Below are 15,204 nucleotides of genomic sequence, written 5' to 3' on the forward strand. Positions count from 1 at the left end.
AAAGATCTCTAACAACGATGATGCGAAGATTACATGATTGGTACATGAAAACCTGCAGAGAGTCTGATGGGATGCATACTTTGACGCTGAGAGTTAAACCGGAGCATGACCTCGTTGAAATTGAACTGCTGAATGTTCCATTTGAGGAGTTCTTCCAGTTTTTCAATCAAAAGGCCCTCGATAAATCAACGATCACTTGCTACTGTCTGTAAGTAGTACTACTTCTGTCATTAAGTCTCTCTATATAGGTCAGCTCTTTCATTGCATGTATTTATAATTATCCTCACTATATTATGCAGATTGAAGATCGCCGAATTGAAGAAAAGACAAATCGGTGATATTGGGTTCATTAACACAAATCTCATAGATGCATATACGGTTGAAAAACATGCCAAAGAAGCCGAGGCCAACTTGCTACGATCGTTGGTAATAAATGAAAACAAAGATATAATACTCTTTCCTTACAACTTCAAGTGAGTGTTACTATCTTGTGCATATTCGGTTTCCCTTATTAGTCCAGGTTATGGTAATGTAATTGATGACTTATGCATGCATGCGCAGCTTCCACTATATTCTCCTAGAGATTAAGCTTGAGCAGGGAGTAGTAACCGTCTTAGACTCGAGACGAAAAGATCCTCAGGACTATGCGGACATGACTCAAATGCTCGAGAAGTAAGTTAAATCGATCATTATCCACCATATCAGCAACTTTGTTCATTTCCTGATATCAATTAATTGTTTTCTTTGTCTAGCAGGGTTTGGAGAAAATTCACCACAAAAGCTCCGGGACTGCCGAAGAAGCTGCAATTTAGACACCCGAAAGTAAGTACTATAGTAGCATGTTCCGCACATCTCCTAGTGATTCAAGCGCTAGTTGAATCAATACCATTTAGCATGCTTGCTTATCAGTTAGATTGACCTCTATTTCTTGTAAAGTGGTTGTGGCAGGAACAAGGGAATGATTTCTGTGGATACTACGTTTGCGAGTCTATCCGCCACACGACCTGTGAGCGGGGCTACTCTGACGAACAATATGAAGTGCGTAAGCAATAATATTCGCAATTTTATTTTATTACCATCATTTGTGTCAAGTTTCATTTATTCATATATATATATATGTATTGACCCCCTTCTTCAAATTAGATGTTTCGGATGCGGGATGAACTCCTAGCAGAAGATCGTATGCGAGCAATTCAAGAGGAATTGGCGACATTCTTCCTTGACCACGTGATCGCTGAAAACGGAGAATACTATGTGGACCCTGTGTTCTTACAATTTAATTAGGAGATTATATTGTAAGAGATAATTATTGTATGTATGTAGCCGGTAGTGTCAGATAGATATACGAGAACTTGTTGTTCGACCAATCTCTCGGAGAAGGAGAGGTGGTCGATATCACTTCTCTCTGTATGCATATGTTCATGACGATCTTCTGTTTCCTTCATTTGCTTACTAGCTAGCGTGTCTAGTCCTCTCCATACGTATATAGTACGTAGCGTCGACCAAGCACGGAGATAAGAGAGGACACTTCTCTCTATTAATTAGCTAGCTAACACAATATATGAAACACCTAAATTAACCCCCCAAAACCGCCCAACCCCACCCTCTTAAAAAAAAACAAAAACCCCAGCCCCTGAAATGCTGACGCGTGGATGCCTATTGGTCCCGGTTGGTGACACCAACCGGGACAAAAGGCCCTGCCTATTGGTCCCGGTTGGTGGCACCAACCGGGACCAAAGGCCCCCCTGCCTGGGCTGGCAGCAGCGGCCACGTGGAGGACCTTCTGTCCCGGTTCGTGTAAGAACCGGGACTAAAGGGTTAGGGCTTTAGTAACGACCCTTTAGTCCCGGTTCGAAAACCGGGACAAAAGGCCCTTACAAATCGGGGTAAAAGCCCCTTTTCCTACTAGTGTTAATAATCATTATGTGCTTTTCATACAGATGTGAGATATTTTCACTGGTTCAAAACTGATGTGAGATATTTCCAGCAATAGCTCTATGCTATTTCATTTATGTGTATGAAGTTATTTTCCCTTTTCACTTGGTTACCACCTTTGGGCTGTTACTTTATAATTACAACGATTATGGTGAAAATTTCTTAGAAGCTAAGAGCAATCCTAATTGTACCTGCTCATTTTGTCATGGCATTTGCAATTACAGTATTCACTGGTCACTGCACAATAGTTTCCCATCAAAAGGAAGATACGATGAGGTAGAAGCAGATGGATCGGGAGATGCACTTCAGTAGTGCACCATGACATAAGTAAATAACACACACACACTTCCAAATTTATTCCGTACCGTTGCAACGCACGGGCCTTTTTGCTAGTTATTGTCAATGACTGCATACTCATTCCTCCTGTGCAGAAACTTCTATTCGCGTCTGCCCCGCACCACAGGTCTCCGCGGCACAATCATCCTCAGCGAAGTCAGTATAGAACTTGTGTGAGGATAAAAGAAAAAGGAAAAAAATTCAGCCTAACACGTTGTCATCTTTTTCTTAAGATAGTACATACGTAGACACTCATACATACACACATATACTCACCCTACCCCTATAAGCACCTCCGCAAGACTGAACCAGCATATCATCTTGAGATTGACGCTGGAAAGACTAAAATAAATCCAGGGTAATGTGAACATCAGTGTCATGTTTAGTACTTGAACCCCGGTGGGCTCGGGATATCACTATAGACTATATTCCTAACCATTCAACCACATGCCGGTTCACAACACGTTGTCATCTTGCATGAATAAAGATGGTCTTTGTACGAGTTCCAAAAGATGCTCGCTGGTGGGAGTTTCTCTGCAGAAGTAAACAAGTCAACACTTGGTTAGCCACGATTCGAAAAGGGAAATAAATTGGAAGTGGCAGAAAGAAGCAATATATGTGGTACATACTCAAATTTTGGCTTTATGCGATCGAAGATAGTCCAAGACTTCCGGTAAGGTAGCAGGCCACCGGATAGATGTTGTGTGTTCATGCGAGGTCAAGACACATCATTAAGCTTGCAGGGGTAGCGACTATGCTTGCCGGTAAGGTAGCTCTGGGTTGATCCATGTATTTATTTTGTCATATTCTGTTGAATAATATAATAAAATAGATGTGTGCATCGCTGGCCATGGTTATCCTACTTTTTGAAGACAACAATAACATAGATGTACTGTAACCAAAGGAAAATTAACGGTATTTATATATAGAAAAATAATACATAAATTCCATGGAGGAAAACGCTATTATATTGATCAAAATAAGTAATATATGCTTTAGCGTTTTGCATATTAACATTTACTTTTTCTCAGATTGGAAAAAACATGACGTAATTATTAGTAGTTTGGCGAAAATAAATTTACTTCACAACCTCTGGATCAAGATCTAAGTACTCACCTAAACCATGAGGAAAACTTAAAAGTGGTTAATTTACGGGATTTGAATGAAGCAAATGTTTGCGGTAATGTCCGAATGGGCGACAAAACTCTGTCCATCATATGGTCCGCTAATTATGGTGCGAGCATGACATCACGGCAAAAATATAGGCGCGCGGTTAGTTTGTCTCGTCGTATCACAAAATGGCTTCCGCCCCGTGAAAGGACTGGTATGATCGACTAGGCTCAACAATAAAATAGGTGCTTGATCCCGCAAGAGTTTTGGGGATCTCCCAAGAGGAAGGGTGAAGTTGAACATCAAATATTTCCCTCAATTAGAGAATCAAGGTTATCAATCTAGTAGGAGTCTACTAAGCTAACAAGTTAAGTAACTCTTGCACACACGGCAAAAACACACTTGTACCCAACATGACAAGATGGTTGTCAAGCCCCTTATCTTGCTAGTTATAAGATTAAATGGCAACAATGGTGATAGATAATAGCAAGGTAGAACAGTTAAGTAAAGTATAGATATTATGTAGCAGAATTTAGCAATGGAGAATACACACGCCGGTCTAGCCAATTTATATTGTCTATTGTCAACTAGAGTATCGTGCCATGTGAGATCCATAATGGCCACCCACTACGCTACGATGACATTGAAATTATCAACGTCAACTATGAGCTGGAGTCGTACGTGATCAAGATTTACAAACTCAAACTATGAGCTGCTGGAGCACTACATCCGGTTGGATATTTAGGTGGAAACGTGGGATGGCCCTTGCTTGAATGAAAAGATGGAATACTACATGATGATATTTGTGTGTTCTGCAGAAAAATCGAAACGAAAATAAAAACTTCCATGTAAAAGGACAATGAAAACATAACTTTTTTTGGCAGAACACATAAGGTAGAAATTTCTGTTTACATTTTCCATGTATGTAGCCCGTTCGAAACCAACTCAACCCTGACTTTAACACACATAAACTAAATCTCCCGGTCATTATTCTCTAATCATTGTTTCATTGGTGTGTGCGTCGCCGTCTGCTTGCACGCACCTTCTTGCCGAGAAAGGAGGCAAACTGAGTGGCGGAGCTAGACAGGAGGGGGGGGGGGGGGGGGGGGGGGGGGGGGAACACAAAATATAGATGTTTGGGGAGGCCAAAACCTATTTTTTCCAATCTAAGCAGCCCCAAAAACAATGTTTTCATGTTTTTTACCAAGGCTGGCGGGGCATGGCTCCTGCAGGGTTGAACATAGCTCCACCCCTGTGGGACATATTGCTGTTGGGAACAAAACTGTTCGAGAGGGGGGGGGGGGGGGGGGTGAAACACAAAATATAGATGTTTTGGGAGGCCAAAACCTAATATATTTTTTTCCAATCTAAGCAGCCCCAAAAACAATGTCTTTATGTTTTTTACCAAGGCTGGCGGGGCATGGCTCCAGCAGGGTTGAACATACCTCCTTCCCCGCATGACATGTTGCTGTTGGGAACAAAACTATCTGAGCGGGTAGCAAGTGAAGTGTTTGTTGCATCGCACACACCTTGTAGCTAGAAAAAGGATGCAAACAAGTCATGTTACGGTGGGGAACCAAACTGTCTGAGTAGATAGCTAGTGAAGTGTTTGCTACATAGCACACACCTGCTTGCAGAAAAAAAGATGCTAATCGAAATATGTTGTTGCAGTGGGGAACAAAACTGATCGTGCGGATAGCAATGAAGAACTGCATTGTGAGGCTGATACAACTTTTCGTGGTATCTTCCAAGTGTTTGGTAAAAGCTTTTGTGTAGTGGCTGGCTTTGCTAATGCTATAGTTTGGTTGTTTGTTTTTCTCAAGTGGTCCGCTTATGTTGGCAGATGGTTGTTTTGTAAATGGTAGTGTAATTAGCTTGTAGTCAGTTTCCAATTTTTCGGTGATGGTGTTGTAGTCACTTAGCTAGTCTATGTCCCTAATTGATGATGATCAGACCCACTTAAGCTGCATTTTGAAAAAAAAATAGCCTAAAAATTTCTTGATCTCATTGGAGGACCTGCTGCAGTGGATGACATGTGGGTCCAAAGGTCAAATCCTACATAATTACTGTTTAATCATTTTGAAATGTTAAATGTAATAATTAGTCAATAGGCCCGCATGATATAGGCTACTTATATATCAGCGGTTTAACACACTGGCGGTAATACAACACAACATCGAAGCCTCGCAATGGTGCACACTACTATAGGAACCCCTAATTAGCGGCGTTTCGATGTGAGCACTGGCAGAGTTCAGGCTACGTGTCGCCAGTGTGGTGCTGCTAGCACACGCAATGGCGGATCTACAGGGTGGCCAGGGTGGGCCGCGGCCCACCCTGGGATTTTTGATCTGCTTATGTACATATGACTCTAACTGGGCCAGAGAGAAAAAAGGGCCCAATAACGCAATCCAGGGAGGAACGACTGCAGGCATGGCATGTCCACATCGAGTTTCGAGTAGAACGCTCGTCTCCCTCGCACAGCCGCCTCACCATAAGTTCACCTGCCCGACCCCGACACCCAGCCGCGCCGTTCCTCTCATCCTCACCGGCCGGAGCCCGGAGCGCAGCCACCCATCAGGCTCCCGCATCCCTTTCCCGGCCTCCCGCGCGCCCCCTGCCCTGTGCGCTAGTCCTGCTGCGCCCCTGCCCCCGGCCGGCCGCCTGCGCTTGGCGCCCCTGCCCGGCTCCCCTGCCCCCGCCAAACTGCACCGCTGCAAAGCCAGCGGCAGCCTCTGCTGGTCAGTCATCTTCCGATTAGCGTGACAACCAGTCAACCAATGAGCAACCAATTTGGTACCTTAAAATGCCCCAATTTCAGATTTAGGGTTTGCTTTTTTGCCCCAATTTTCTGCACATGAACACAGACATAATTTGTACATAATTTTTCTCACTGAGATTTAATTAAGAATTTTAGTGCGTTTGTAAGATCATATTAATCTATTTCTTTGTGATATTGGTAATTAGTTAGAACTTTTACATATCATATTGCTTATTAAAAAAAATTAGGCGGACCACCCTGTAATCAAATGCTAGCTCCGCCACTGAGCACACGTGAACTAGCGGCGTTCCGAGGGAAAGCTGCTACCCTGGGTTCCTGTAGCAGCGTTCTAGAGTGGTAAAGATTGTTGATACGGCATAACAGTGGCCACGTGCATGCTGCGCTAAGCGCTTCCAACTATGCAAGAGCTAGTAGTGTTTTCCCAAACTAAACGCTGCTGATGTCGATGCTATCTAGCAGCGCGTTTTCATCTATACAAGCTGCTGGTTCTATTTTACCGAATAAACAAAATCGTTTATTATGTTTGGCAGCATTTTTATCCTATTTTGCAGCCATGCAACATTTTTTAGGCCTAGTTGTTGCAATTAATACCTTTCATTCAAGTTCTACAACATATTGACATGTACAATGGATTTAATTATATACCACATGGTAGTAATGCCACATAGGAGGATTTTTCTGCCCACAAAGATCTCCTTTTTTAGCCTAACATGATGCCATGGGAGATTTTATGAGCCAAAAGGTTAATTATGCTTCCGTAACACCTTTGTGGGCTAGAAAATATAATGTAAAGTTACTAGTAAAAGTTCAACACACTTAACTAACATCTATCCATCTATCTATCTATCTATACCTATACTAATTAGGGACTCCCTAAAAAATCTCACGTTAATAAGAAATTAGGAGCCGTTAATCACGTGGGACCAAGTTATAATGGTTCAGATCAATCCGAATAATGCCCATGTCATAATTCCGCGTTAATTCTACAAAAAATGTTGAAAAGGCCTAGAAATCTTCTCTTCGGTTAGGAATCTTATGAGCAAATGATTCATGTTGCAATCCCACGTTAATTCTATCAACAAAATGCTGAAAAAGGCCTAGAAATCTTTTTCTCCTATTAGGATCGTACAACCATGGGACTCCTCCCCCTCGTTTCACCCAGCACAGGACTCCTCAATCTAAAAAAGCATGGGACTCCTCTCCTTCTGATTTGGTGTACAAATCTTCCTCTGCCTCCATTGGCATATACGCACTAACCGCTGCGCGGGATAATGGTTTATGGGGCCCTCGGCTTCGTAAGTTCATCCCGAAAGCTTTCCAGATGTCACAGTTCAGATAGGTGAGCTGATTGTCGGGGTGAGCGATAACCACCTGCTTGTGTATACAGAGGTGGGTATGGTCTCCGTCAAGTCGCACAACATGCAGGAGCGCTTAGGGCGATCGGTCCATGACCCCTTCGCGCTTAGGATTTAGACCAGCGTGTTGACCTCTCTGGAGAGTCTAGGTTGGTCTACGGCGTGTCGATTATCCAAGGCCGGGCATTACCTAGAAAAGTGTGTCCGGACAGAGGTAATCGAGCGTATCTGATAGATTGGTGCACCCTTGCAGGGAAGTTAAACTATTTGAGTAGCCGTGTCCACTGTAACAGGATGACTTGGAGTTGTATCCTAACCTCTTACAACTACAAAACGAATACTTGATAAAATACACACATATAAGAGACAGATAGACCCAGTGATCGCTTTCTCTCAGGGAGACGAGGAGAGAATCTCCGGGTTAGGAGGACTGTGGTATTCCGAGCCCATTAGAGTTTAAGTCCTAGACTTTACGTTGGTGCTTGCATTTTTCTAAATTTATTTCAGGTCTTTCGGCGATGTGCATTTAGTTGGAGGAGACGTCTCCGTCGACTACAAAGGCGTCTATTACGCCTTCATCAATCTCAAGATGATGTACCGGCTCGGTCTCTCGAAGATGCTTATAGAGGTATAGCATGCATATGCGCATTTATACGGATGAATGTATGTGCGTATGTATGAGCCTTTGCGTCTGTATCACGTTAAAAAATATGCATTTCATAAATTATAGGACCCATGCGAGTACATACGGTAAAATTTACTCGAAAATAAACAAGTGCAATCATCCAAATAAGAGAACCGAAAAAAAAACTTTAGTTATGACTTATGACCAACGTTTCGATAGGTTAAGTTTTTTACTTTTTCGGGATTGCTAAACCTCAGTCAACTAAGGCTTAACGAAGTCTCAAATATTATATTCGTGAGATCTTACATAAAGATTCGTGCAAACAATTCTTAAAAAAAAAATCTTTCTTCTTCCTTATATGTTGTGTCACTTGACTAAGACTTGTTCAATGTACTGAATCTAGCCACATCCTTACTTTTTTAGTCACCGTTCAAACAGCATGGCCCCTAATTCAACCCCTACCTTCGTTTAGGCCTGCGCCCCCGTCACCACTACCATGTCGCAGATTCGACAATCTCAGTATACTCTTCCTCGACAGCCGTAGCGGTCTGTGCCTCGCTCTTCCTTGTCCTCTCCGCCGGACGGTGGAAGAAAAAGGCCCGCGGCAGGTACATCCCGCTGGCAAAGCAGGGGGATGGAGCTGGTGGTTGGCGCTTCGCAGGCGACCATGGGGTCCGTCCTGTCCAAGCTTGGAGGGCTTCTCTCCGACGAGTACAGGCTGATTAGGGGCGTCGAGGGTGACCTCCAGTACATCAACGACGAGCTCGCCACCATGCAGTCCTTCCTCCGCGCCTAAAATGGTGTTCATGGCGGCTTGATGAAGGACTGGATGAAGCAGATCCGCGACGTCACCTACGACATTGAGGACTGTATCAACGACTCCGGCAAGCGCATCCGGGGCCTGCGCACCAGCCTGCGCTGCTACTGCCTCGTCAGCAGCGTCTACGAGATCCTCACTTGGCGGCCTCGCCGCGACATTGCCTCGAAGCTGTCCGTGCTCAAGATGCGGGCGCAGCAGATCAGCGAGCGGCGCGACAGGTATGGGGTCGTCAACCCAGCTGAGTCCAGCACCAGCGCCGCTAGATTTGACGTCGCCGACGACCAGGCCCCCAGCCTGCTTCAGCTGGTCAGCACGAGAGAACCCGTGGGAGTGGAAGAGCACACGCGGGACCTCGACAAGAGGGTGACCTGTATTGTTGGGTTTGGAGGCGTGGGGAAGACGGCCATCGCCACCTCCTTGTACAGGAACTCCGGGGACAAGTTCAGCCACCGTGCGACGGTCACCGTATCTCAGAGCACCGACCTGGAGGCCATCCTCCTGATCATCAGGGATCAACTCAAGCCCCACACCAGCGTCCACAAGCAGCTGGGCAGCTCGGAGAAGAAGAACAGCCTTGTTGCAGCTGCCGTCAAAGGCGTACGGGGTCACGTCAGCCGAGGCTCGTCGACCGTCATGGCGGCCATATGCTGCAGATCTGACGAATCCGAGGAAGCACGTGAAATCGATCACTCAACAAAGACATCGCGGACTTCTTGAACGAAAAGAGGTACGCACTAATTAACTTGCGGTAGATCCTCAGGAATTTTGGAAGGCAGCTTCATACAGTTCGCCCATCTTCAAAGAAAACAGAGGCAGAATGTTTTTAATTCATAGGAGCAAATGTTTACAGCCAATGAGTTAACATCATGTGAAAATAGAGGAATAGGCGTGTTTAATATCATGTGAAAATAATTTAGACCGCCAAATGCCTTCTTAGTCCCTTCGTGGACCCATAGTTTTTTCCCTCCCCTTTTCCTGTTCTCTATGTCACTTCGCTGATCACTGTACATATTTTTTCTCCCTGCTTATTAATAGAAAAAAGCCGTGACTTGCTGGGTCTTTCCAAAAAAAACTTACTAGAATATTTTTTTTTTCACATTGTTTGCTTTTACTGCTGGTTGTATAGATGTATAGAAGTCTCTGTTCTACCACAAACTTAATCTTAAACTGCAGTCTCAGCAAAGTTAGCTTATTTTAGAGAACCCATCCCATTGGATTTTAGTTTACTTCATTTTGTTTCAACTTCCTACTCACTTTGCGCACCCACTTTTAAATTTCTGTTCTTGGCAGTTACATGGTCTTAATTGATGACGTATGGTCTGCATCGCTGCTGGATAGTATTATAAATGCACTTCCAACTGGTGAAGAAAGCAAAATAATAGTTACTACACGGTTTCATGATGTTGCTACAACACAAAGAGAAGTCGACATTCGTAAAGTTCGTGGTCTTGTTGAAGAAGAATCCAAGAAGTTGTTTATGCAGGCGTACAATGAGTCCAAAGGAAGCAAAGATCCTACTCCAACATCTAAGAGAAAAGAAGGTGATTTATTTCATAATGTTTTGTTTTGTTTTGTTAGTTAGTGTACAAGATTTTATTCAGAATGCTAACACTTTTCTGGTCACAATCCTGCAAACTCATCTAAAGAAGCCACCTCAGAAACTGAAGGCAGGAAAGATGGTCTATTTCCAGAGCAAGTATGGAAGATTTGCAAGGGGATGCCATTGGCCATAATTACAATGGCTGGTCTTGTGGCCTGCAACCCAGGCAAAGAGCATCAGTATTGGGAGAAAGTTTGCAAAGATATATTTCCAGAATCAGCGAAAACTGGTGCGGAAGATCTTACACAGGAGGAAGTGGCCAGGCTCATTAGCCATTGCTATGACGACATGCCTGCTGAAATCCAGACTTGCTCACTGTATTTGAGCATATTTCCCAAGGGGTACAAAATCAGCAGGAAACGCTTAACAAGGCGATGGATAGCTGAAGGTATAGTCTGTGAGAAAGACGGGCTGGGTGTGGATGTTATTGCGGAGACATACTTCAATCATCTCATAAGGAGGAAGATCATCCAACCAGTAGAGCATAACGGTAATGGAAAGGTGAAGAAATGTGCAGTTCACGATATGGTTCTTGAGCTCATTGTGAGGAAGGCAAGTGAAGAGAATTTCATCACTGTGGTTGGTGGTAACTGGTTCATGCAACTTCCCAGCAGCAAGGTCCGTCGGCTGTCCATCCAAGACAGTGATTCCAAACATGCAAAGGATACCGAGAAGATGAATTTGTCTCATGTCAGGTCACTGACCATCTTCGGGAGCTTGAAGAAACAACTCTCTTCCCATTCGTTTAAGTTTGGAATTGTACAGGTCCTCGATCTTGAAGGCTGCAAGGATGTTAAACAACACCATATAAGTGAGATATGTGAAATGTTTCTTCTCAAATATCTCAGCCTCAGAAAAACATACACCAACCAACTTCCTGATAACATTGGAAAGCTTAAGAGCCTTGAGACGCTGGACATAAGGGAGACAGAAGTTGTCGAGTTGCCTAAAGCTGTAAGCCAGCTTGAATGTTTAGTTAACATACTTGGAGGGGATAAAGCAACACGGAAGGCATTGAGGCTTCCTGGAGATTTCAAGAAGAAAATAAAGGCACTGCAAATACTATCAGGGGTTGAGGTTGTTGAGGGATCATCGGACCTTCGTCATTTGACCAAGCTTAGGAAGCTTGCTATCTACAAGCTCAAAACCATGGTCACTGATGCCAGTTTAGAGAAGTTAAGGTCCTCCATTGAGTACCTAGGTGGCTGCTCTCTGCAGACCCTAATAATTGATGATGAGTCATCTGATTTTGTCAAATCACTGGATGGTTTGTCATCTCCTCCAAGATTCCTTGTTGCCCTTGAGTTATCTGGGAAGATGATGAAGCTCCCCAAGTGGATCACACAACTGAATGTTCTGAACAAGTTAACCCTTTCATTGACAGCCTTCCGGACAGATAACTTGAAGGACCTCAGTGAACTAAAAGCGTTGTTTTCTCTCACATTCTGTTTTAGGGCCAAACAACAGGACCGACAAACACTGAGTATTATTGCGAAAAACAAGATGTACTCCGACGGGCAGATCACGGTACCAGATAGTGGATTCAAGAGTCTAAAACTTATGTGCCTCTCTGGTCCTATATTGCCACTTCTGAGATTTTCAAGGAAGGCCATGCCAGAGCTAGAAAGGCTTGAGATTAGGTACAACATGCTGGAGGGCATTCTTGGTGCAGAAAACCTTGAGAAGCTGAAAGAGTTTCATTTGACATCAACCGACGAAGAAGAGGACCATCTAACGACCAAGGAGATTGTAAGTGAGCTGTGTAAATTGAAGAGGATTGACGGCACAACGCCCAGGGTGATCCTTCACCAGCGACCGGTTATAGTGAAACCAAAGTCCGGGTGAGTTTTGTAGGTTCAGATATTCACAACAGCTTTGTTTTTCCCTTTGCCAGGTTTGTTTCACGCTACCAAACTTGCTCGTATTTGAATGATGCTTCATTCTCGGTGCACATCATAAGAGAGTGATCAAATGTTGTGGGCTTTGGTCACAGGGCAATATTCACATTAGTCCCGGTTCGTGTGGCCAGGGGCCTGCCGGGCCTCGTGGGGGCATTGGTCCCGGTTCGTCCGACCCCTTTGGTCCCGGTTGGTGGGACAAACCGGGACCAATGGGCAACGCTCCTGGCCCACCACCCTTTAGTCCCGGTTCATACCACAAACCGGGACTAAAGGGCTGGTCCTAGTTGCGTCCAGTGTTTAGTCCCACCTCGCCAACCGAAGGGCGCTCACACCAGTTTATAAGCCCGTCCCTCTCTGCCTTGTTGAGCTCCTCTCAAAGTGAAAATAGATGCCCTTATACAGGGTATTTGACCTAAATTCACAATAAATTTCTTTGAATTTTATAGAAATTTATTATGAATTTAGGTTGAATTTTCTCTATAGGCGCATCTATGTTCATTTTTTATAGTAAATAAAATAAATAAACCTTAATAAAATAAATAAAAATAAATAAACCTTAATAAAATAAAATAAAATAAACTATAGTAACTAAAATAAATAAACCTTAATAAATTAAATAAAAATAGCAGCAGTAAAATAAATAAAAATAGCAGCAGTAAAATAAATAAAAATAAAATACATGAGTAATTAGAAATAAAATAAATAAGTTTTTTGTTGTAAGTAGAAACAAAACAAAACAAATAAAGCAAAAAAGAAAACAAAAACAGATAAAAAAATTATGCCACCTACTGGGCCACCACAGCCTGAATACGACTTGAAACCCATCCATGGGCCAGGATTCAGGCCCGCATAAGGCCTAGTAGGCCCCACAGGCAAAGAGAACGGTTAGGCCCGAAAGCCTGCAGTTGAGAGGAGCTCGAGAGGGTGGGCGCAGCAGCGCTTATAAACCACTCTCGAGCCCTCTCAACTAGCGAGGTGGGACTAAACTTTTGACGCGGAGCAGCACAAGGCCTTTGGTCCCGGTTGGTGCCACCAACCGGGACTAAAGGGGGTCATTGGTCCCGGTTCGTGGCACCAACCGGGACCAAAGGCCTTTAGTCCCGGTTGGTTCCACTAACCGGAACCAATGAGTTCCCTATATATACCCCATCGCCACAGCAGAGCACTCCACAGTGCTCTGTTTTTTCTGGCCGGCGAGGGAAGGGCATTTGGGTGCTCTAACTCACCTCCTATGCACATGAGGTGTTCGATGAAATGTCTGAGCCACACTAGTTAATCTTTCTCCTTTCGAAACTCGACCTCCGAGCTCCATTTTTCCCGAGATTTGTCTAGGTTTAGCGGTCCGTCACGTCCCGTCCCCGTCTTCACCGCCGTCGATCGCCCGCGCCGATCTCGTCGCCAGCACCACCGTGGTGAGCCTCTTGTTCTTATCTTCTTTCTGAAAGGAAAAAATTCTTACTTTAGATAAATACTTGTCTAATTTTGTTACTTTTATTATTCCTTCTTATTATATATTGCGATGGTTTTGGTCCAGCTCAGCTCAACGCACACGCGATTTAGTTTGCCGGTTATTCGCACTAGTGCCTGGGTCGTGCGGCCTTACATTACAGAAAAATCATTATTCGGCCTGGTGCTTGCGTGCTAGGCCTCTGCACGCTTCGGCCTGGTACCAGTGTTATATTTGACAGTGCTGATTTTTCTATCGCATCATTATTCGGCCTGCCCATTTCCTCTTTTTGCAATCTTCTTTTGGTTTGTTTGGTTTTCTTGCTTTTAATTTGGATTCATCGGTTTTCTTTGTTTTCTAAGTTTTTTTATTTTTCATCTTTATTTGGATTTCACCGGTTTCCTCATTTTTTTGTGTACCTCTGCCTGTATTCTTTGTCTATCTTTGCGTATTTCCTTTTTTATAGTTCTTCTGCTTCATAACTGTTTTTTTTCAAATTCTTTGGCTCCTTTACCGGTTATTTTGTTTTCATCGGTTTTGTTCATTTTTTGTTTTTCCTACACGGTTTCCCTTTTTCTTCTTCTTTTCCTACTTTTTCCAACACATGGCTACTTTCTTTCATACACATAGTACATTTTTACCCTACATCAGGAACATAGTTTTTATAAATGTGTAACATTTATTAATTACATGATTAACATTTTTTAAATACATCTTTGATGTTTATTTTTTCATACACATTTGTACATTTTTTTTGTACATATGAAATATAGTTTCTACATGCTTAACATATTTTAAATACATTATTAACATTTTTTCATACGTACGTATCTAAAACAATTCCAAATATGTGTTAAACATTTTTCAAATACACGTTAAGCAATTTTCTTAATACTACGATACTTTATAAAGAAAAATAATAATTTTGTAATGTCACAAAAAATTATTTTTTGCCATGTGTGAATATTTTACTTAATGTGTTTACATTTTTTAACACAAACATTTTCTCTTGTATTCGACAAACAGTCTTTTACATTGAATAATATTTTTTTAAATGCCGCGTACATTTTTATGAAACATGTAAGCATTTTAAATGTCACAAACATTTTTTTATGCCATCATGTGCCGGCATATTTTATATTTACGATTTTATGGCGGAAAATGAAGTAGTTTTTAGCTTCAAATATATGTATTTTAATATTATCGAAAATATGAAGAAAATAAACGTAAAAGAAGAAAAATAGAACGAACGACAAATCTCTCCTATCTAAAAGAAGAGTACCATTCCTTGTTTCG

At 42.9% G+C, this 15,204-nt stretch overlaps 1 pseudogene; it reads left to right on the forward strand.

Annotated features, from left to right (window-relative positions):
• The first annotated feature begins 8,705 nt into the window (after window positions 1-8,705).
• On the forward strand, window positions 8,706-13,280 carry LOC109748901 (disease resistance protein Pik-2-like; annotated as a pseudogene).
• The last annotated feature ends 1,924 nt before the right edge of the window (window positions 13,281-15,204 follow it).

The sequence above is a fragment of the Aegilops tauschii genome, chromosome 7 (genome assembly GCF_002575655.3).
Source record: "Aegilops tauschii subsp. strangulata cultivar AL8/78 chromosome 7, Aet v6.0, whole genome shotgun sequence".
Classification (NCBI taxonomy): Eukaryota; Viridiplantae; Streptophyta; class Magnoliopsida; order Poales; family Poaceae; genus Aegilops; species Aegilops tauschii.